This window comes from Sapajus apella, unplaced genomic scaffold, assembly GCF_009761245.1.
Source record: "Sapajus apella isolate SASKATOON/1434 unplaced genomic scaffold, GSC_monkey_1.0 scaffold15, whole genome shotgun sequence".
NCBI lineage: Eukaryota > Metazoa > Chordata > Mammalia > Primates > Cebidae > Sapajus > Sapajus apella.
Window position 1 is genome coordinate 100,405 of NW_022436955.1, and position 24,656 is coordinate 125,060.

Below are 24,656 nucleotides of genomic sequence, written 5' to 3' on the forward strand. Positions count from 1 at the left end.
GAGACAAAAAGGGCTCCTTGCCATTGTTCAGTGTGGAAGAACTGAGCCCCCAAGTGTGGGGACGAGGCCACAGACCTCCAACTCCTCTTGCCTACCTAGAGGCAATTTTATCACCCAGCCCTTGTAACCACCCTGGGTTCACCTGGCCCACTGCCTAGACAGAGCAGATTTATCAAGACAGAGGAATTGCAATAGAGAAAGAGTAATTCACGCAAGGCAGAACCAGTTGTGCAGAAGACTGGAGTTTTTTTATTACTCAAATCAATTTCCCTGATTTGAGTAATAAAATCATTTGGGAATCAGAGTTCTTAAAGATAATTTGGCAGGTGGAAACTTGAAAAGTGGGAAGTTCTGATTGGTCAGGTTGGAGATGGAATTATAGGGGGTCAAAGTGAGGTTTTCTTGCTATCTCTGTTCCTGGGTGGGATGGCGAAACTGGTTGAGTCAGATTACGGGTCTGGGTGGTGTCAGCTGATCCATGGAGTGCAGGATCTGCAAAATATCTCAAGCACCGATTTTAGGTTTTACATTAGTGATGTTATCCCCAGGAGCAATTTGGGAAGGTTCAGACTCTTGGAGCCAGAGGCTGCATGGCCCCTAAACTGTGATTTCTAATCTGTAGCTAATTAGTTAGTCCTGCAAAAGCAAACTGGTCCCCAGGCAAGAAGAGGGTCTTTTGGGGAAAGGGTTATTATCCATTTTGTTTCAGAGTCAAACCATGAACTGAATCCCTTCCCAAAGTTAGTTTGGTCTATACCCAGGAATGAGCAAGGACAGCTTAAAAGTTAGAAGCAAGATGGAGTCAGTTAGGTCTGATTTCTTTCACTGTCCTAATTTCCTCAGTTATAATTTATAATTTTGCAAAGGTGGTTTAAACCTAGTCAGCTCAGCCTTTCTGTTTAATCATCATCATCTGGAGCCTTCCCTGGTATAAAGAGAGTATTGAGTCCCTTCATGAATGCATTTAGTCATTCATTTATTTAACAAATATTTATTAAGTGTCTACTGCCATATGGTGCCAGGCCTTGGAGATACAGCAGGAAACAAATCCATACAGCCCCTACCTCATGCTGCCTGCAGCTCACTAGGCGAGGCAGGCATTGAGCTGGCGAGCACAGGGTACCCTGTGCTGTAGACATCAGAGTGAGATCCACATCCGGGCCTGCTGACGAGCTCTGCAGCCACAGACTTATCACTTCCTCAGGGCTGCAAGATAAAATACAGGAGGTCCAGTTAAATGCAAATTTCCAATAAATGACAACTTTTAAAAATATAAGTATGTCTCCAGAATTGTCTTATCTAAAGTTCAACTTTTACTAGGGCTCTAATATTTTTATTTGCAAAATCTGGCAATATCACTACCCTTAATAACACTTTTTTCAGTTTCCACACCTATAAGATGGGGGAAATAGTATCTACTTACAGCAGTTACTGTTTAGATTACATGAAAATATGTATGTATCTGTGACTGGCAGGTAAATGTCACTTTCTCTCCTCTTCAGGTAGGATTTAACCAGGGGGTTAGGCCTGGCAGATGATGTGTCCGACCCAGTGGTCAAAATCAGGATTTTGTGTTAGTCCAGCCATCTCCCCAGGGTCTGGTAGTAGCTGCTGGTGGGGGTAACGCTGCTGTTTTCTGAGGCTAAGCCAGGGGATGAAGGAAATCTGCAAGTTGAGACCTGACTTACAAAGAATCCAGGAACCAGCCAGTTAGCTGGGAGTGTATGTCTGGCTGGGGATGCTTGTTAAGGATGTGCCAGGGTTCTACCTAAGACTCGCTGCATCAGAATGTCTAGGGAAGGACACGTCCTTTAAACAAAATCCCTGATAACTCTCTGGACCCTAAAGTTTGAGAAATGCTGGTCTGAGGATCAGGGAGGAATTGCTGTCCTTGGAGAGGCACGATCCCACAGGGTTGCTTTAGAATGTGGGCTCCTGGCCTGGATCCTGGAACAGAAAAACGACCCTGGTGGGAAACTGGGTGAAATGGGAAAAACGTTAGTAGTTTAGTTAATGGTATTGTGCCCTCATCAATTTCTTAGTTTTGATCCTTGTGCCATGGTTACATAAGATGTTAACATGAGGGAGAGCTCAGTGACGGGCATATGGGAACTCTCTGTACTAATATCACTACTCTTGCGTAAATCTCAAATTAGTTCTAAATAAAAAGTTTTTTGATTTTTTTAAAGCCTGCTTTGGCTCAAAGCCTGCCTTGGACCTTTCCCCCGTTCCACTGTGCATCAGAGGCCCAGTGTGCATACTGACATTACTCCAGGCTGGAATTAGTTAAGCAAGTACAGGTAGCTGAGAGCCTCCCCTACCCCCAAATACACACCAGGTACCCGGAGAGCATTTACTTCTCCTCACCGCCATTCACACTGGGGCTTAAATGTCAACCCCAATGAATTACATTTTAATCTGTCTAAGTGATCAACCTGGCCAAGGCCCTAATTGGATGCCAGGCACACCCGCTGAAAGGCATGCATAATTCATCAGCTGGGAGGCTGTGGAAGGGCTTTCATCCTGGGCCAGGGAAGGGGAGGGAAGGGGAGAAAAGAGCAGTGGAGGCTAGTGGAGAAGGGAGGAGGGAGAAAAGAAAGGGGGAGGGCAAGGGAGATAACTGGAAGGAGAAAGGAGAGATGTTTGGGGAAGGGAAAAGCTGGACAGCAGTGGGCAACTTGGAAGGGAAGAGTTGGAGGAGAAATAGCAGGTGGGGTTGGAGGGCAGGGCAGGAAGAGGCCTGGAATATTTGATAATCACAATAACCACAAGTCTTTAAGCTCCACTAGGGGCCACCTCCTCCAGGAAGTCTTCATTCACACCCTCCAGCAAGCTTGGGCCCTTTTTCTCTCTCTCCCTTAGTGCTAGGATGCAACTCTGTTACACTTGGACTACTCACAGGTCCTATACTGTTTATGAAATCGTCTGTCCCTCTCCAGACCCTGGATTCTCTCCCCTTTGCATCATGTCTGACTTGATGATGGATCATCACTGCCTGGCAGAGTCCCTGTGCAGAGTATTGAATGGCTGAAGGATAGATTTCTAGTTCAGACAATACAAAGAAACTATCTTAATGCCTGTGTCCAATGGGTTCTTCTTACCCACTGCACAGACAAAACCAGACAGTGACATTGCAATAAAGAAACAGTTTACTAGACACAAGGCCAGCCACACCACATGGCAGACAGAGATATTACTCAAATCAATCTCTGAAAATTTGGAGGCTAGGGTTTTTCAAGGATAGTTTGGTAAGCCAGGGATTCTACTTCTGGGTGGGGGCCACAGGACAAGTTAGGTCAGGGAAGGGCCAGGTAGAGCCATCGGTAGTCAGAAATGCAGAAACCTGAAAAGATAACGCAAATGGCCAATTTTAAGAGCTACAATAGCGGTGTTCTCCGCAGGAGTAATTGGGAAAGTTGCATATCTTGTGACTTCCGGAATAATGACTGGTAATGGTTTATGTCTACGCCTTAGCAGAATTCTGGCTCCTCACATCCTCTTAACCTCGTGGCCGTTCATTAACTTTAGAAAGGTGGTTGAGTTTTGGGGAAGGCCTGTTATCATTTATACTATAAACTAAATGTTTCCCGAAGTTAGCTTGGACTAAGCCCAAGAATGAGTGAAGACAGCCAGCCTGTGAGACTAGAAGCAAGATGGAGTCAACCATGTCAGACTTCTCTTATAATTTTGCAAAAGTGATTTCATTAACTAATTAACCCAAATAGGATGTAAACCACATGAGCCCCCTGGCTCTGCCATCAAACTTGCTTCAGCTATGTCAATCAAGTTCCCTAACGCCACCCTCTACTCAGCCCTTTGTCTTCTTCTCCTGCCTCCCATCTCCAAAGACCACAGGAAAGTAAACAGTTTTAGTGGAATTGAAAAGGAAAGTCCATATTTTTTGGACACACTTCCTAATGCCTATTCAGGAACACAATTACCTCCCTGCTCCCTGCTTTCCCCAGTTCTCTCCAACTGGGCTTCTCTTCCACTCCAGCTGCTGGTCCAGGTTGCCAACCAACTCCGTGTAGTCAAAGTCAATGGCCACTTCTCAGAGGTATTGACCTTAACTGAACTCACACAGCACAGACTTCTCTCCTTGACACAATTTTCTCCCGACTCCTGACACCACACCCTTCTGCTCTTCTTCCTTCCACCTTGGCATCTTCATGCGCATTTGCTTTGCTAAATTTCCCTCCTTTGGCCAAACCTGAATGCTGGCAAGCCCAAGGCTCACTCCTCAGAGCTCTGCTCTCCTCTGATCACTGTTCCTACTTTAATCATCTTATCCAGTTCCATGGTTTTAAGTGCCATCAAATACTAAAGACTCCTAAAGACTTACTCTACCTTTGACCTCTCCCTTAAGCTCCAAGCACAAATATTCATTTGAATGTCTCTACTGATTATCTATTGCTATATCACAAATTACCCCCCAAATTTAGTGGTTTAAAACAACAACACTTTTTATGTCACATTTTCTGTAAATGAGAAATCTGGTGCCACTTACCTGGGTGCTTCTAGCTGAGGTTCTGCCATGAGATTATGGTCAGGCTACTGGATGGAGCTGCAATCTCATCTGAAGGTGTAACCAAAGGAAAATTTGCTTCCAGACTCTCCCATGTGGTTGTTGGCAGGGTTCTGTTCCTGGTAGGTCATTGGGCCAAGGATCTCAGTTCCTCACTGGCCATTGGCCACAGGCCTTTTCCAGTTCCTTGCCATATGGGTATCTCAACAGGCAGCTAACAGAGGGGCAACTGCCCTGCTCTGGGGCAAGAGAATGAGAGAACAAGAAAGAGTACCCAAAACAGAAGTCATGGGTGTAAGCTAATCTCAGGTTCCATCACCTCTGCCAAATTCTGCTTGCTAGGAGTGAGTCATTAAATCCAGCCCACAGTCAAGGATAGGGAGTTACAGAGGGCATGAACAGCAGGACACAGGGGTCACTGAGGCCATCCTAAACATACATATCTAATGAAGTATGTCCATAACAGAACTGTTTTTCTCCATCCCAAACTTCTCCCTCAAGTTTTTCCTATCATAAGAAATAATGTATCAGCATTGTCATAATTGTGCTGTCAACTGGATAAGATGAAACTGTAGCTCTCAGAATCCCCCTGTTGCATGGTTCTGGGAGAGAGTTGGCCAAAATAGGAACCTGCACAAGCTTTGGAAGGTAGGAAGTGAAGCAGCAGTTGGCATTCTCAAAAGCTCATCATAGTCAGATATGCTGATGGGCAGGCACAGAAGTACCTGGAGCATCTCTGCTTGTCCCCATGCTCTTCTGTTCTGTGCCCAGCTTGCCTTTCTAATGGCAGATCTTGCTGACCAACATCTGCCTAAGGCCCACCTCCGGAGGCATGGCTGTAGGCCCAGAGAGGTGCACGCTGCACAGAGGCAGCAGTATTCCAACACCTTCTCCACAATCTCCTCATGGCCTTACCTTGGGGGCTGGATGTGCTGGGTTTCTTTTTCTTAAATATGTCCAGCTACTGCTCCAACTATAATAAATCCTTCATTCCATAATAATCATAATGCTGGCTCCCTCTTATCTCAATTGAAATGTCTCTTCCGCAGGGAGACCTTTCTTGAATTTATGTCCCTGTCTATGTTCTAGTCCTCCCATATCATTCAACTCTGAAAGAAACAATCATCAGTTAATCCTTATCCACTTCTTACCATTTCCCACATATGGCACTATATACCTTAATTGTGCTACCGCAGATCATTGTAACATCACTCTTATAATAAAGGGTGTGTCTATTCCTATTTTTAATTGTGAAATGAAGGCACAAAGAGGTGAAGTTATTTGCCCAGGAGCTTACAGATAAGCAACCAAATCGATAGTAATAAGGGAGTCTAAACCCACTTCTGCCTGACTTCTAACACATTCTTCTCATCACATTATAATGCTTCCCCATGTCTGAAACTGGAGTTGGGAGTTTCTTAGCCTATCAATCTCAGGGACTTCATTTGTAAACCACAGGCACCTCAGAGAATGATTATGAGCATTAAAGGTACTTAGCAAACTTTTATCCCTTCCCACTTCCCCACCCCTACCTACAAATCTCAAAATCCAGATCAAGTATCTCTACCAGGGTGGGTCTTCAGAGTGTAATCAAGGTCTAAGCAGAGGATCCATGGGCCTGTCACATCTTATGGGGCAGATTTCATCCTTGAGCCTTAGAAGCACCCTGCAGGACCCCCTACCTACCCCACTCCACCTCTCTAATGGGCAGAGACCCAACTCTCCATCACATAGAGTCAGTCACAGAAGGCTGAGGGCTGGGCACCAAGCCTTCTGCTGGGCAATGTTTCCCTGCACAGGCTGAGTCACTTCCAGGGCACAGGCTCCCTTCCTTCATGGCCTTCACCACCTTTTTCTGTCAGGCCCTCAAGATCTACCTGAAACTCTTCTGAGCTTTGTGCAATATGTTAACACACATAGTCAGAGAAACAGACTCACAATTTGGCAGATCAAAGGGCTATGGAGAAGCTAGAGACACTTGGGTGTCACTGCGATTAGTTTCATGTCCATTGCCTGCTGGTTAAAGCCTGAGGTCTTCACCTACCACCCAGAGTTCTCTGGAATCTGCCTTTAGCCAGGATTTCCTACCCAAATGATTTTATCTGCTCTTTTCCTCAGAAAGGGCAGACTCTTTTTGCTCCTTCGACTTTCAGCTTAGAACCCTGCACCCTCCTGGTGACCTTTCCTTGTCTCTTTACCTGCTTTCTACCCTTGTTCAAAGGCACATGTCAAAGCAACTAGCCATATACAGATGAAACAACCTTTGCAAATGATTTTAAGATTTAGAAAAATCACTACTTTTAAAAGATCAGTTTATACATTCCAAAAATGTTTTCCCATCTGTTGTCTCATTTTATCTACCAAAAATTATTAGGTGGGTTGGACATAAACCAACTCAACTGTAGAATTGTGAAAATAATCAAAACTCGTACATTTGAGCCCCTTCTCTTTGCCTGGCAGTGTGCCAAGCACTTTCCATGAGTTAAATACAGTGTGTCCTTCCAAAAGTCCTGAAAGGCAGCTTTATTTATTACCCCCATTCTCCAGAAGAGAAAGCTAAGGTTTAGAAATATTTAAGAATGCCTGAGAGTTCCAGTTCCAAAATGGTAGCATAGAAGCAAGCTAGTTTCACATACTTCCACCACTCTTCCCACCAACAGAAAATCAAAAAGAAATACATAGTGCTAAGATTATCATCAGAAATAACCCAGCACTCAAAGATGAAGATGAAACAGTTTTGAGGGCTGCAGGGAAGTGAAAAAACTCCAAGAAAACAGCAAAGGAATTGGACTCTCACATCCATGATGCCCTTCCCCTCATTCTGCCCAGCAGCAAGTATGCCGAAAATTGTTCTCCAACTCACTGTTTTCATACAGCAAAAGGTGAGATTGAGAAGAGCAACCAACTCCTCCACCATCTTGGGTTCTCTGGCAGGAGACCTCTCTCTACCTTAACTCATAGAAAGCATCACAAGTGTCTGAGAGGAGAACTATCCCTGAGGAGAGGCAGAGAAAAGGGGGAGGCAGTGCCTACAACAGCATCACACTGCAGGAGATTTGTACCACAGCTCTTCTGGGAATGAATCCCTAGTCAGCCTTCCTGCACTGCTGAGGTATCACCTTTAAAATCTCCCTGTCAGGAAGGGCAGTGCTTAGATCATTTATTAAAGCCAAGGCAAACCTGGGCTTAAGGCACTACCTAGAGTTGAAAATGAGTCAGTGGCCTAGTGGTGAACAATCTCTAAACAAATATATCCAATAAAAACCAAAACAAGCCAACCAGGGAAGACAGAAACAAATAATCCTTCAATACAAAGACATAAACATACATCCATAAGAAGCAACTGCAAACAGGGAACCATGATCTCCTCAAATGGACAAAGTAAGGAACCAGCAACTGACCCTAAAGAGATGGTGGAATGTTATCTCTTTCACCAAAAATTCAAAATAGTAGTTTTAAGGAAACTCAGTGATCTCCAAGAAAACACAGAAAAGCAATTCAGAAACTTATCAGAGAAACTTAACAAAGAGACTGAAAAAAATTGTAAAAACCAAACAGAAATCTTGGAGCTGGGAACTATGTTTACTGAACTCAAAAACTCATTAGAAGCTCTCAACAACAGAATGGATCAAGCAAAGGAAAGATGAGTGAGCTTGAAGATAAGCTTTTGAAAATACACAGTCAGAGGAGAAAGAAAGAATGAAAAGCAATAAAGATTATCTACAAGATGTAAAAAGTTACATCAAAAGGCCAAATCTGAGAATTCTTAGTATTCAAAGAGAGTTCAACAAGAGTGAGAGATAAAAAGCCTTACTCAAACAAACAAAAAAAGAAACTTCCCAAAACTTGAGAAACAGACAAATTTCTATGTATCGGAAGGTCAGAAAATAAATACCAGAAAGATCTGACCTAAGTAAGACTACGCCAAGGCATATATAATTAAACTCTCAAAGGTCAAGGACAAAGAGAAGATCCCAAAAGCAATAAAAGAAAATAAGCAAATATTATATAAAGGAGCCTCAATTTGTCTAGCAACAGACTTATCAATGGAAATCCTACAGGCCAGGAGGAAAAGGAATTAAACTCTAAAGTGCTGAAAGAAAAAAAACTGTCACTCAAAATTACTGCATTCAGCAAAGCTGTTCTTCAAATATGAAGGAGAGATAGTCTTTCCCAGACAAACAAAAGCTGAGAGAATTCACTACCACCAGACCCATCAGACAAGAAGTACTAAGAGTTCTTCAATGTGAAAGTAAAAAAAATAAATAAATAAAAATTTAAAGAAAATTAAAATTAAAGTGCAAAAAAAAAAAATTGAAGGCATAAAAGTTACAGGTAAAATTAAGTACACAGACAAACCCAGGACCCTCTAATACTGTAATTATGGTGTGCAATCCACTCATAACTCTAGTATGGAGGCCAAAAGACAGATACATCAAAACAATAATAGCTACAGCAAACTGTTAAGAAATGGGTAATATGAAAATATGTAAGTTGAGACAAATAAAAGTCAAAATGGGAGAGGGAGTAGAGTTAAAGTGTAGGTTTAAACATTTTTTTGTTTCTATTCTTTTCTTTGTGATCTAAGATAAGTTGTCATGTCCTTATAATAACTTGTTATATCTATATGATGTTTTTTGTAAGCTTCATGATAACCACAATGTAAAAACTTATAATAGATTCACTAAAAATAAAAAGCGATGAATTAAAACATACTACCAGAGAATCACTTAACCACAAAGAAAGACAGGAAGAAAGGAAGAGAAGAGTTACAAAGCAACCAGAAAACAAGCAACAAAATGTCAATAGTAAACCCTTACTAAATAATAACGCTGAATGTTATCCCTGAATGTACGTGAATTCAGTTCCTAAAAGACATAGTGGCTGAATGAATAAAGAAACAAGACTCAACTATGTGCTGCCTATAAGAAAACCTATAAAGACACAGACACTAAAAGTGAAAGGGTGGAAAATGATAATCCATGCAACCAGAAGCCAGAAAGGAGCAGAAGTAGTTATACTTATATCAGAAAAAATCGACTTCAAATCAAAAACTGTGAAAAGAGACAAAAACGGTCATCACATAATGATAAAGGGTCCAATTTGGTAAAAGGATATAACAATTATAAATACCTATGCACCCAATACCAGAGCTTCCAAAGAAATAAAGGGCATTCCAACTGGAAAGAAAGAAGTCAAACTATCCTTATTCACAGATGACATGGTCTTATACTTAGAAAAATCTAAAGAATGCGCCAAAAACAGTTAGAACGGATAAAAAAATTCAGTAAAGTTGCAGGATACAAAATCAACATACAAAAATCAGTAGCAATTACATATGCCAGTAGCAAACAATATGAAAAAGAGATCGAGAAAGCAATCCCATTTGCATTAGCTACAAAGAATATAAAATACCTAGTAATCAATTTAATCAAATAAGTGAAAAATCTATACAAAAAAAGCTATAAAACACTAATGAAAGAAATTGAAGCAGACACACACAAAAAAGAAAGATATTCCAAGCTCATGGATTTAAAAAATTAATAGTGTTAAAATGACCATATTACTCAAAGCAATTTATAGATTCAATGCAATCCCTATTGAAATACCAATGATAGTCTTTACAGAAATAGGAAAAAAATTCTAAAATTTATCTGGAACCACAGAAGACCCTTAACAGCCAAAGCAGTCCTGAGCAGAAAGAACAAAGCTGGAGGCATCATATTACCTGACTTCAAAATTTATTTCAAAGTGATTGTAACCAAATCAGTGCGCTACTGGCATAAGGACAGACACATACACCAATGGAACAGAATAGGGAACACAGCTACAAATTAAACACATTTAAAAAACAATGAAGGATGCTGGGAAAACTGGATATCTACATGCAGAAGAATGAAACTAGACCTCTATCGCTTACCATATACAAAAATCAAATCAAAATGGATTAAAGACTTAAATCTAAGACCTGAAACTTTGAAACTACTGGAAGAAAACATTGAAGAAACTCTACAGGACATTGGTCTGCGCAAAGATTTTTTTGTGTAAGACCTCAAAAGCACAAGCAACCAAAGCAAAGGTAGACAAATAGAATTATATTAAGTTAAAAAGCTTCTGCACAGCAAAAGAAATGATCAGCAAAGTGAAGAGACAACCCACAGCATGAGAAAATGTTTGTAAACTCCCAACTGACAACAGATTAATAATCAGAATATATAAGGAGCTCGAACAATTCAATAGCAAATAAACATGGGCAAATAAAAAATGGGCAAATGATCCGGGTAGACATTTCCAAAAGAAGACATACAAATGGCCAACAAGTATATAAAAAACAATGTTCAACATCAGTAATCATCAGAGAAATGCAAATCAAAATAACAATGAGATACCATATCACTCCAGTTAAAATGGCTTTTATCAAAAAGACAGGCAAAAATGGATACTGGCAAGAATGCAGAGAAAGGAGAACTCTCGTACACTGTTGGTGGAAATGTAAATTAGCACAGCCATTATGGAGAACAGTTTGGAGTTTCCTCAAAAAACTAAAAATAAAACTACCATATGACTCAGCAATTCAACTACTGGGTCTATATCCAAAACAAAGCAAATCAATATGTCCAAAAAAAACTGCACTCCCATATTTATTGCAGCAGTATTTACAACAGTCAAAATAAAGAATCAACCAAACTGCCCATCAATGAATAAATGGATAAAGAAAATAAATGGACAAAGAAAAAAATATATATCTCTCTCTTATTTTCTTATTGTATATATACATATATCTGTGTATCATAGATATATATAGATATATGTATATACACACACACACACACACATATATATATATATACACACACACACACACAATGGAATATTTTTCAGCCATAAGAAAGAATAAAATCTTGTCGTTTGCAGCAGCATGGAGAGAACTGGACATCATTATGTCAAGTGAAATAATCCAAGCACAGAAAGACAAACATCACATGTGAAATGAGACTTAATCAAACTAAAAACTTCTGCACAATAGAAGAAGTAATCAGCTGTATAAATAGACAACCTAAAGAATAGGAGAAAATATTTCCAAACTATACATCTGACAAGGGACTAATATCTAGAATCCACAAGAAACTCAAACAAATCACTCATACGTGGGTGATAAACAAGGCAGGTAATGGTAGAGAGGAGAAGAAGAACGAAGAGAAGTTGATTAATGGGTACAAATACATGCTTTGATAGAAGAAATAAGACCTAGTGTTAGCTAGATCACTAGGGTGACTATAGTTTATAACATCCTATCATTACATTTTTAAATAGCAAGAAGATGTGAATTGTAATAGTTCTAGAATGAAGAAAAAAATATTTACGGTGATGGGTATGCCAAGTACAATGATTTGATAGTTACAAATTATATGAATATATTAAACTATCACAAGTACCCCAAAACTATGTACATCTTTATGTACAATTTTTTTAAAGAATAGAAAAAAAAGGAACACATCTGTTCATTGTCCTTCAACTAATAAGTATGAAGGGACTGCAATAAAAGTGTGAAAATGGAATTAAAAGATAAAAATTAAAAATATAAACTTTATTTCTCAACATAAGATGCAACAAGTCCAGGACATTTTTATAAGCAATGATGTCAGCCATTTGGTCCATCCCTGAAGAACTGAGGGTCCTTGCAACTTAACCATGTCAATGAAGTCACTTTTACATTTTTAACTGAAGAAAAATGAGCGCCCTTTACAAATTTTTTAAGATTAGTAAATACAATAAGTCACAAGAGGCCAAATTAGATAAATGCCTTCTGGTTCCTCATCAAAACTCTGGCAAAATTACCATTGTTTAACGAGAGAAATGAGCAGGAACGTTGTCATGCTGGAGAAGGACTCTCTGGTGAAGCTCTTCTGAGCATTTTTGCTAAAGCTTTGGCTTTCTCTAAACATTACCATAATAAGTAGATGTTATTATTCTTTCGCTTTCAAGAATGTCAACATGCAAACTGCTGTGAGAAGCCCAAAAAACTGTTGCCATGACCTTTGCTCTTGACCAGTCTGCTTTTGCTTTAACTCAACCACATCCACCTCTTGGTAGCTATTGCTTTGATGGTACGTTGTCTTTAGGATTGTACTGGTAAAAAGCCACGAAGGTGGAAGGATGGGAGGGGTATAAGGGACAAAAAAAATCCCCTATTGTGTATAATATACCAGTTCGGGTGACAGGTACACTAAAAACCCAGACTTCATCACTATACATTCATTCATGTAACCAAAAACCACTTGTACCCCTAAAGCTATTGAAATTTGTTTAAAAGATGCTCAACCTTCATCTTAATAAGAAGTAAACATCAGTTTTTAAGAAATAAAATGAAATTTCCATTGAGACTCTGCTCTTGCCTATAGCTGATCTGTGTGCAACAGTTTTGACACCCAATGTAAAGTTTCCTCAAATTTTTTCAGTCAGAATTTGGTAAGCTAAACCAGTTGAGATGTCTATGGTGTTGGCTGTTGATTTTGCTGTCAATCATTAGCCCTCTTCAATGCCTTTCGCCATCCCCTGCTTTCTGATATGCTTCTGACCTGACCTTGTCTTGGCAACCCTATCTGTGTCCCCAGGACTCAGAGGTCCCATGTGACTCTGACCTCACATCATGGGAAGGTCTTCTAGCCTGTGTCCAAGGCCCTACATGGATGTCCAGTCCATCTGGACATCTGGTTCTTCCCAGCTGCAGCCTGCAGATGCTTCCCACTCTCCTGGGAAAATGGCTCCCCAACAGCCTCGTCAAGGGAGGTGGACACTTGGCTCACAAGCCTGGCTGGCAGCCACGCAGAACTTCCCCCTTGCACCCCCTCCTCAGAATCCCCCAGAAGAGGGGGGAGCATCATTCCTGCCTGTACATGCCCCCCCCGCCACATTCAGACAATCTGGTCGCATCTCTCATCTGCACCCCAACCCCATGACTCCCTACATCCACACTGGCCTCCTCTGAGCCTCCACATCCACAGACCCAAGTCATCACTTCAAAATCAGAGTGCTTGCAAATTAGGGCCAGGCACAAAATTTATGGAGCCACCCTAAATACTCAGCAATCAAGATAAATACTATTTTCATACACTATTATTAAATGAATGCAAAATATGTCCATGATGAACAAAATAGCAAAAATTTACACGAAGACAGAATCTGACAGGGCGTAAATTGGGTTGAAGAAAGTGAGGTTGAGTCATGAAAGTGTAGGATTAAATGCTGTCTTTATTGAAAATGTTGGTATTTTGCCCACAATTGAATTTTTTTTGCATTACTTTGAAATTTTCTAAAATATTGCAGAAATATACTGTCTATCTTAAATACTGATTTTTGGCCCCCAATTCAGTTCTGAGGCTGAAGTGAGAACCTTGCTCTCCTGACCTTAATTTCAGTTCTGTAAAATCCAGTTGTGGTCCGCTCACCATCCTCCTTGGCCCCAGAAGTGGCTCCCCGATATTGTCAGGATATGGGCAAAACTCTATGTTCTCTAGGTCCTCATGGTTGGTTGGGTCTCTGTCCACCTCTTTGTTCCAGTCACTAATGGTCAGATGGAACACATCCATGTAGCAATAAGGATTGTTAGAATATTGAAAATACTTCCTCATCTCAAGCACACCTACACCAAATGTCCCCTCACATCCTCCCTCCTCCTGTAGGACTGTCAGAAACCCCCACAATTCAGCAACCAAAGGACCAATGTCTGACTAACTTGATTCCCTAGGCTCTGCCCATGCAGTATTTTCAATAGTCCCCTGTCCAGCTTCATCCTTTGCCAGGCTCCTCTCCCTGCTCCAGCCACACCAGGCTTTGCCCTGTCTCTCTGAATAATGCTGTTCCCTCTGCCTGGCACTTGCTACCTTCCCCTCTCTGCCCAGTTATCTCTGACTCATCCTTCAGATCTCCCCCAAGTGTCACTACTGCAAGGAGTTATCATAAGAGAGGGTCTATTATAAAAGCCAGTTTGGTTCTGTGTTTTGCACTCCTTAGCCATGTGATGCCCTATGCCACCTTGGGACTCTGCAGAGAGTCCCCACCAGCTAGAAGGCCCTCACCAGAAGCAGCACCTTGATTTTGGACTTCCCAGCCTCCAGAACTGTCACAGGCTTTTCTGACTTCCTTTCGAATGACTCTCTTCATGCTGTGTGCTACTTCTGTTGTTCTAATCACAGTTGTAATTTTACATTGTTTGTGTGATTTTTTAAAAATAAGTTTTCCAGTGCTAAACCATAGGCTTCATGAAAATAGAGAAACTGGGCCTGTCTTTGTTTCATCTCCAGTGCCTATCAAAGTACTGATACATAGACACACACTAGGTCTGTTCCCTTGAGAAGGGGAGTGGAGGGGATGCATAGGAGCCATTTATAGAATATGGCTTAAGTCAGACAAGCAAAATACATCCTACTTCAAGATCATGGTGCCTAAAATCACACCACCAGTATGATTCTGTAAGGCTGGACATTTTTGGTGAATTACCAGATTAAGCCCAAAGCCCCATTTTCCATATGGAGAAATCAAAGCCCAGGGAGATGAAATGAGTTATCCGAGGCCATACAGTAACTAGTGACAGAACCAGGGTTCTTGACTCCTATTCCAGTGCTTTTTCCACTCCACCCTCTGCTACTCTCTCTTCATCCCAGGAATTACTTCCATGTCCAAAGTTCTCTACTGTAAATATTCTTCCTTCTCATTCCCTTTCTACAGTCTTCTGTAGTCTATTAGACAGTAATGGAGTTGAGAGCCATGGAGAAGAGAAATCTATGCAGCCAATGAGGAACAGATGTAAGATCCTTTAACTAAAGGTCCTCCACCTCACCATGATACCCAGAAGGAATTAGCTTAAGTCTGTTCTGCTACAAAACACTTGAACTCAGTCAATGACAACCTACTGATGCGAGGCCAAGTGTAATCTTCTTAGAGTGACATGACAGGTCTTGGGTGATCTGGCCCTTGCTCTATTTTCACCCCATCTCTTACTGTTGCAACTCATGTCCTGCATTGCTGTCATTCTAGACTGGCCTTAACCCTATTTTCACCCCTCTGATCCTTTATGCATGGAACTTCTACTTTCTAAAAGACCCTTCTCTTAATCTATCAGGCCAATTAACAGCCCTCAGTCCTTTTGAGGCCTGCCTCATGCATCCCCTTTTCCAGGAAGCTCTTCCAACCTTCCCTTAAATTAGGTTAGACTGGGTTGCAAGCCTACCGAACCATGACTCCTGGCCTCTCACTACTCAACCATGAGATTCCTGAGGACAGAGACCTTGCCTTGGGCACTGCTGTACCTCTCATGATGAATTATGTGATGCTTATGAAGTATCTACCATGTGTGGCTGCCATGTTGCACATTTGCCCCCTCTGAAACTTATGTTGAAACCCAATCACCAATGTCACATTATGAAGAGGTGGAACTTTTAAGAGGTAATTGGGTCATGAGGGCTATGCCTTCATAAATGGATTAATCCACTCAAGGATTAATGAATAAAATTGATTGATGGGTTATCACAGGAGTGGGTTGGTTATCACAGGAGTGGGTTGGTTATCACAAGAGTGTGTCTATTATAAAAGCCAGTTTTGTTCTCTCTCATGCAATTCCTATCCAAGTGATGCCCTGTGCCACCTCAGGACTTTGCAGAGTCTCCACCAGCAAGAAGGCCCTCACCAGATGCAACCCGTTGATTTTGAACTTCCCAGCCTCCAAAATTGAAAGAAATAAATTTGTGGTTTTTTTTAATAAATGACCCAGTCTCAGGTATTCAGTTATAACAACAGAAAATAGACTAAGACACTGGTGATACAATGATGAATAGAGGTCTCTCTTCTTGTGGAGTTTACTTTCCAGTGGGTGAGACAGAGAGTAAATATCTTAGTTAATTAGTTAGTTCATTTGTTCACTCATTAAATTATAAATTGTTATTAGTGTTTAAAATAAATAGTGTAATGACAGAAAGTAATGACAGCAAATAATGGGGAGGAGGGTGAGCAATGCTGGATAGAGTCATCAGCGAGGCCTCTCTCAACAGATGAGATCTAGGCTGAGACCTGAAGTTTAGAAAGGAGCCAGCCATGAGACCAACTAGGCAGAGGAAATGCACCGGCAAATACCCTAAAAAGAAAGAGCTTGTTGAGTCTTAGGCAGAGTAAAAAAGGCTCAGTGAGCTGGGGGCTGATGAGATGAGGTTCAAGAGGAAGGCAGGAACCATATCACACAGCAACTCAGATAAGTGCAACAAGAAGCCATTAAAGAACTTTGATCTGGCTGCTGTGTGAAGAATGAATTTGGAGGATACAAAGCTAGTAGTAGGGGCATTAATTAGTTGACTATTCCTTGAAATATCTGGGCACCCCATAGCCCAGTCGAGTTGACACATAAAAATTAATCATCACCTTCATCTTAGAATACCATTTCTTCTCCTTCCATATATCAAAAGTCAAGCCATCCTTCAAGGCCCAGTAAACAACCACCTCTTCCTTGAAGTCTTCCACCACACTCCTTTTCCCTCTGAGTTCTACATCATTTTTAAACTTTACTTATAGTCAACCACAGAGTCTCTGGGTAGATGTCTGTGTGTAACTTCTTTGCCAGTGCATTCTTCCATGAACTCTTCTGATGATGTTTCATTGATTAATGCTTTTATTGGCATATTCTTTCTTCCATACATGCTCCATCTAGCCCTTCTGGCAATGTATACAATATGAGAGCTAGGCATGCCTTCCAACTGTCTCATCACAAAGTTATAAGAAATCGAAGTTAATAAACAGGAAGCAACATATAAAAACATTGAGTCAAAGAGATAACACACAAATCTGAAATTTCCATTGCTGCCAAAATCCCAATCTGTAAATGGGTCTTTCACGGTCACCAAAGTAGGGAGCCCATGAGCCCATGTTCTCAGGCCTGCCTTCCTCCTGACTTCAGTTCAGCATTCTCTGATGTGGTGCTTCAGTTGTCACTCCTCCTTGGAGCCTCTGTCACCTCTAATCTTCCCAGCACTCCAGTAAGCATGCTGTTATTTCTGGACCACCCTCAGCAGTATACCTAATTTCCCATGGTACCTAGAAATCTACTTTCCATGTCTCAAAGAATTAATGGAAGACAAAGAATTCATGGAGAGACCTGGGGTTTGCCTTGCACAATGCCATCTTTGCAGCTCTGCAATCCCACATCTTCTCCTGCCATGTGTGTTTGTATGAAGCACTTTCTGGAAAATCCATTTGAGAATCCACGAGAATCTCTGCACAGTCAGATAATTCCCCTCCCACACCCTTCTGGCCATGATGCTCTTTATATCAAAGCACCTACAAGCTGGAAGGTAGGGTCATCCTATGGTGTATCTTTTTTATTGGACCCAAGCATACATTGGGTTTCCCCAGCTGGCCCCTAAGTCTGAGGGTCAGTTCTTAGTCCTATCGTTTCTTGTGTCTCCCTGACTTTTAGTAGTAGGTGCTCCTCTAATCCCTGCTAATCATTGAGTGATACCAATCCAGATCAGAGAATTAGTTAATTCAGGGGAGGGATGCTTTTTGAGAGTAGATAATAGGCTGCTAGAGACTTCCAACAGCCAAAATGGTTTTTATTTTAGGTGACAGAAGTCACTTAAAGCTGAGGAGCCCTTTAATGAGGAAAACATTTTTTGAGCATCCATTAAACATAAAGTATTGTACTGTAACATTTACTGATTGCTTACCATGTGTAAGACATCATCTCATATGCTTCATATATATCCATACATATTAAACAATTTAATCCTGAAAACAACTCTAATGAGGAAGCATTATAATTATACTTCCTTGACAGATGAGGAAACTGAGGTACACAGCTGTTACGTACAGCAGCAAATGGCCTGCAGGAGACCAGGCAGATACATGACACTATTACAAAGAGCAGAGTAAGACAAAGACCACAAGAAAAAAAAACAGAGTAGAGTTCTCTCACCTGGAATTTCCATGTATGCTTTGCCTACCTGGAGAACATAACATGTCCTTCAAGACCCAACTAAAGATCTTTGCATTTTAGTATAGGCATCTCTAACCCCTGCCCCCAACAGAGCTGACTGCATCCTTCATTGCCGCCTCCTGCTGAGACATAGCATTGGCCCAGCCCCAATCACCCTACATGATGACTGCTTCCATGTCTTCCTCCCTCACTGGGCCATGAGATCTCCTGGAGGGCAGGACAGATTGTCCCTTTTCAAGGCCTTTTCAGCACCAGCCCTTGTTGATGATACAGCAGTAAAGCAGGCTTACCTGAAGGCCTCCATTCTGAAGTGACCTGTGACTTCCACTCACATTCCATTGCCCACAGCAAGCAGCATGCTTCTGGTTGCATTCCACACCTCAGACTTTGCCTGGTGAAACTCACTATGCCTGAAAAAAAAAAAAAAAAAAAAAAAAAAAACATGGGGAGGGGGACTGACAGTTGGATGAGTGACAAACAGGTGGAGGATGGCCAAGCCAAGTGGGCACATTATATTCACACCTGGGACCCCTGCAAAGAGGCACTTCAGGAAATGTAGTAAAGCCATAAGTGAGGTCTGGATGGTGTGGGCTGTGGTGAGAGCCTTTGGAACACAGAAGAAGGAACCCACGCTGAAGTATAATTCTTCTTGTTATGTTAATTCCCCACCTGACCTTGGACAGAACCCTTTCCAAAAAGAGTCCTCTTTCTCTCCACTGGAAAAATATTAGGCTACAAGCTTAAGGGTCCTCTTTCTCTCCATTGGAATAATATTAGGCTACAAGCTTACTGTCTCATAGTTCAAAGATTCCATATTCTTGACAACCATGCCAGGCACCTGCCTCATCTATGTGCCAAAAATGATATCTATCCCCTAGTTTAGGATCCTGAGGAATTTTAGCAAATTTGCCAAATAGATAGAGAAATAGAGAATTTTCCTTTCCCATCTTTAAAAGTCATCTTTTATTCTACACACAATTTTCTCCTTTTTGAATATTGAGTTCCAAGAATGAATAAGCCATATCATCTCCAAGTTTCCAGAAATGTAGATTCCATGGAGCGAGGGAAAGAAAGAATGAACCATCTTTTCCCTTTCGTCACAGGAAGCTGCAGCACATTTCTAAAGTAAGATGGGCTTCTAATTATTAAAAATAAACCCTGGCCCACAGCCTGATTTGCACATTAATGTAGCCAGCAGATGCAGACTTGCAAACATGCTCTCTGGCTCCATACTGAGACCCAGCTTCTCTGCCCACTTGTCATGCTGAGATTCTCTAAGGACAACCATTTCTGTTTGGAGAACCATGAAATCAGCTAATTGCTTTCTCAAGGAAGGGGATGGTGCCCTGGGGCTTAAGGGGGCAATGGGTCCCTAGAATCTGACAGAGGAAGTTAAGGAGAATGAAAGGAAACTTAAGATATGTAGATATGTATTAATACTCTTTTAATATTAAGTAGCAGAAACATCAAGTGATGCTGGCTAATGCAGAGGAAGTTGGTGGCGGGGGTTGTAACTGTTTTGTTTTGTTTTGTTTTGTTTTGTTTTGTTTTGTTTTGTTTTGTTTTGTTTTGTTTTGTTCATGTACCTGAAAAGTCTAGAATGTGGGAGATGACTACTAGCTTCAGGAATTACTGAATCTATGTATTTAAGCAAGCTCATCAGGAGTTTGTCTTTCTCTTTCTTAGCTCACTTTCCTCAATGTGCTCTTTTACTCTCAGGCAACCTCTTCTCAAGCTGTGACAAGATTTCATTCCTGTAGATAAATAACCCCAGTGAAGAGAAATTCTGTTTCCTACTAGTTCCCACAAAAGTCTCAGAAATAACCCTGTACAATTTAAATCACATGCTCATTCCTCAACCAATCATTGCAGCCCTGAGATAGAATACATTAACTGGTCAGATCAGAGCACACGGAAGTAGGGTTGAGGTCCACCCCACTCACATCTCATGAACTGAGAGTACTAAGAGGTAGTTCCCCAAAGAAAAAACAACTTTAAAACCTGGACTAAATATATGCACCATTCTGAGGACTCTGTGGTAGAGGTCCCTATCTAACAGGTAGATAGGGAAGTAAGACCAGAACTCAAAGTACCATTGAATGTTGTGAATTCTTTTTTCCCCTCTGTTTTACTAGGACCAGAACATGACATGGCCTGATACCTTGACGTGGTCATTAATATGAATAGAGAGCTCTAGGAGACAACCTATAGTTCTGGGTCAAGAAGTAGGAAAGGGAACTCATACTCTCAGATAGGAATGAACTGAAAAACACCATCAACAAGTAAGACCTTACTGACATTTATGGAATACCCTCACCCAACAAAAGCAACATATAACTTTTTTTTAAGTGCATATTAAATATTCACCAAGATAGATCATGATCCTGAGTCATAAAACAAGCTTTAACCAATTTAAAATAATTGAAATTATACAAATTATGTTCTCAAACTATAATGGAATTAAACTAGAAACCAATAAGAGAAAAAGAAGAGGAAAATATCTAAATGCTAACATATTAAGCAACACACTTCTAAGTAATTCATAGGTCAAAAAAGAAGTCTCAAGAAATATGAGAAAATACACGAACTGAATGAAAATAAAAATACAGCCTATCAAAATTTGCAAGTTGCATCTAAAATTAAGTGTTTAGATGAAAAATGTATAATATTAAATCCTTATATTGGTTAAAAAAGAAAGAAAAAAAAGATCTCAAATCAGTCATCCAAGTTTCTACCACAAGAAACTAGAAAAAGAAGAGTAAAACAAAACCAAAGTAAGCAGGAGAAAGAAGGCAGTAAAAGTAATGCAGAATCAATGAAACTGAAGCAGAAAGACTATAGAGAAACTTAATCAAGACAAAGGTGTTTTTTTAATAATTGAAGAAATTAAAATGTTTCTAGCAAGACTGACAGAGCAAAAAGAGAGAAGATACAAATTATTAATATCAGGAATGAAAGAGATACAGATCCTGTGGCCATTAAAAAATAATAAGGAAATACTACAAATATAATACATATAAATTCAGAAACTTAGATAAAATAGAACAATTCTTGAAAACCACAAAAAAACAAAACTCATCCAAGATGAAATGAATGAACTACCTAAATAGTCCTATAAATATTAAAGAAATTGAATCTATCTTTAAAAACCTTCCCAAAAAAAGTCATTTCCAGGCCAGATACCTTTACTGGAAAATTCTACAAAATATTTAAAGAAGAAAAAAGCATTAATTCTACACAATTTCTTTCAGAAAATAGAAGTGAAGGAAGCATAGACCCACTCATTTCATGAAGCCAGTATACCAAAAACATACAAAAATAGGAACAAACAAAAAACTGCAGACTAATATCCTTTATAAACATAAAAGCAAAATTTCTCAACAAAATAATAGCAACCAAATTTTAAAAAACATGCACACAACCAACTGGAATTTATAGCAGTAAATAAGGCTAATTCAATATTTAAAAATCAATCAATGTAATCTACTATAGTAAAATTTTAAAAGGCAAAATACATCATCATATGTAATCCAGAAAATGGATTTGACAAAAAGCAACAATTCATGATGAAAACTCTCCATAAACTTGAGATAGAAGAAAACATTCTCAATCTGATAAAGAACAAATGTAAAAAGTCTATGGCCAACATTCTACTTAATAGTAAATTGTGAATGTTTTTCTTATCAGATTGGGAGCAAGGCATGGATTAATTCTCACTGCTTCTTTTTAATATTGTACAGGAAGGCCTATCTATTTGCAATAAGCAGAGAAAATAATCAAAAGGCATGCAGATTAGAAAAGAAGAAATAAAACCTTCTATTTGTAGATGACATAGATTTCTATACAGAAAGTACCAAGGAATCTATAAAACCTTCTAAAACTAATACATGAGTTTAGCAAGATTGCAAGGCAACCCATATAATCAATCATATTGCTATATATTAGCAACGTATAATTGGAAAACAAAATTTTAAAACAATGTTGTTCACAATACCCCTCCAAAAAATGAAATACTTATATAAAATCTGTATGCTGAAAACTATACAAAATGCTTATGAAAGAAGTTAAAGAAGACCTCAATAAATGGAGAGATATACCATGTTCATGGATTGCAAGACTCACCTAGTTAAAATGTCAGTTCTTCCCAAAATGATCTACAGATTAAACACCATTCCAATAAAAATCCCAGGAGGATTTTTTTTAAATATTGACAAGTTGACTTTGAAATATATATGGACATGGAAAAGAGCTAAAATAGTCAAAACAATTTTGAAAAAAGAATTACAAAGTTGGAGCATTTACACTACCTGATTGTAAGATTTCCTACAAAGCTTCAGTAATCCAGATAGTGTGGTGTCAGCAAAAGGAGAGGCACATAGATAGCATAAGCGAGTTTCTTGAGGTGCTCAAATTGTTCTATATTCTGATTGTGGTAGTGGTTGCACAAACCTATACCGGAATTCAAAGTCATAGAACTGTACATCCTTCCAAAAGTCAATGTTACTATCTTATATTTTTAAAATAAAAAAAAAATTTAGACCTTTTAATTGAAAAATAAAATTTCCAAGGTGTTAAATCAGTTCACTGGGGAAAAGAAAATGTTTTTAACAAAATGTACTGAAACAATTGTTTATCCATATGGAAATAAATGAATTTCAACTCTATCTTCATTCCATACACAAGCGTAATTTAAGACAGATCATAGACTTAAGCATAAAAGTGAAAACAATAAAGCTTCTAGAATAAAACACAAAAGAATAGTTTTGCATTCTTAGATTAGACAAAGATTTCCTAGGACATTAAAAAGCACTAAGCATAATGAAAGCAATAGATAACTTGAACTTAAATTTTTTAAATCCCTGCTTATGAAAAGACATCATTAAGAAAATGAATAGGAAAAAAAATAGTAGAGAAGTTTTTGCCACATTCATATCTGACAAATGACTTGTGTATAATGTATAAAGAATTCCTACAAATCAACAATAAAATGACAAGCTAATTTTTTTAACTTGGCAAATAAAAGATACTTCACAGAGGAAGACATACATACAGCTGATAAGAAAGGGTACTTAACATCAGTGCAAATTTTAACTACAATGAGATACTGTTCTATGCTCACTAGAATGACTAACAATACAAAATGTGGACCCTATGCACTGTCTGGAACTCTGCTGTGTCACTGTTGGGAATTTAAAGTGGTATAACCATTTGGATATCTGTTCAGCAGCTTCTACTAAAGTTACACATGCATGTATTGCATGCTGCAACATTCCACTCCTATTTCAACAGAAATGGGTTCATATGTGCACTTAAAATGTGGAAGAGAATACTAATTGCAGTCTTAATCATAATATCAAAACTGGAAATAACTCAATTGTTTGCAACAGTAAAGTTGATAAACAAATAATGGTATGTCCATAAAATAAAATACTATTCAGCAGCCGTAAAGGAAAAAACAACCTGGATGAATCTCAAAAACATTACAGTGGGCAACGGAAGCCAGGCACGTAATAGTACATACTGGTTGAGTTTGTTCATGTCAAGTTCTAGAACACACAAAACTAAGCAAAGGTGATAGAAATCAGAACCGTGGTTGCCTGCAGGCTTGGAAGGTTGGCTACAAATGAGTCCAAGGGAACTTCCTGGAGGGATGTCAATACTTTGTATCTTATTTTGGATAATGGCTTCACAGCTGATTACAATTTTCCAAACTCATGAAATTAAACATTTAAGAGTTGTGCATTTCTATTGTACATAAATTTTTACCTCAATTTAGTTAAAGAAAAAAAAATTTACAAATGTAGCACTTGACTTTCTACAAACCACTTTCACACCCATTTCCCTATTCCCTCCATGTGATCTTCTCATCAACCCTAGGCAGTAGGAAGATCAGGATTATTGTAGGAATGAATAATCTATGAGAGAGCAGAATGAGGAAGTGATTCCCAAGGTCACACACAGAGCAAGCTCTTGCCGAGCAGGGACTAAAGCCCAGGTGTTAGGACTCCACAGCCAGTGCTCCTTATGCAATGTCTTACTTTTAAATGCCCTCTCCCTTTCTCTCAGGCATTGCAGAGATCCCCAGGGGCACAGTAAATGTCAGCTGCCTCAATTCTCACCACATTAATCTCTTTTGCATATTCAAATTCT

General features: G+C 39.6%; 1 long non-coding RNA gene across 3 annotated transcripts in view; it reads right to left on the bottom strand.

The window, feature by feature from the left end:
- Positions 1-515: 515 nt before the first annotated feature.
- The window catches only part of LOC116555401, a 30,692-nt gene continuing 6,551 nt past the window's right edge, over positions 516-24,656 (bottom strand). For 2 of the 3 annotated variants that reach the window (XR_004270520.1, XR_004270519.1), the window contains exons 2-4: positions 18,797-18,910; positions 4,508-4,764; positions 516-3,343 (exon numbers count right to left, since the gene is read on the bottom strand). This is a non-coding gene — a long non-coding RNA (uncharacterized LOC116555401). Of the gene's footprint in view, positions 3,344-4,507; positions 4,765-18,796; positions 18,911-20,092; positions 20,261-24,656 lie in introns of all 3 variants that reach the window. The other variant, XR_004270518.1, reaches the window with a different exon arrangement.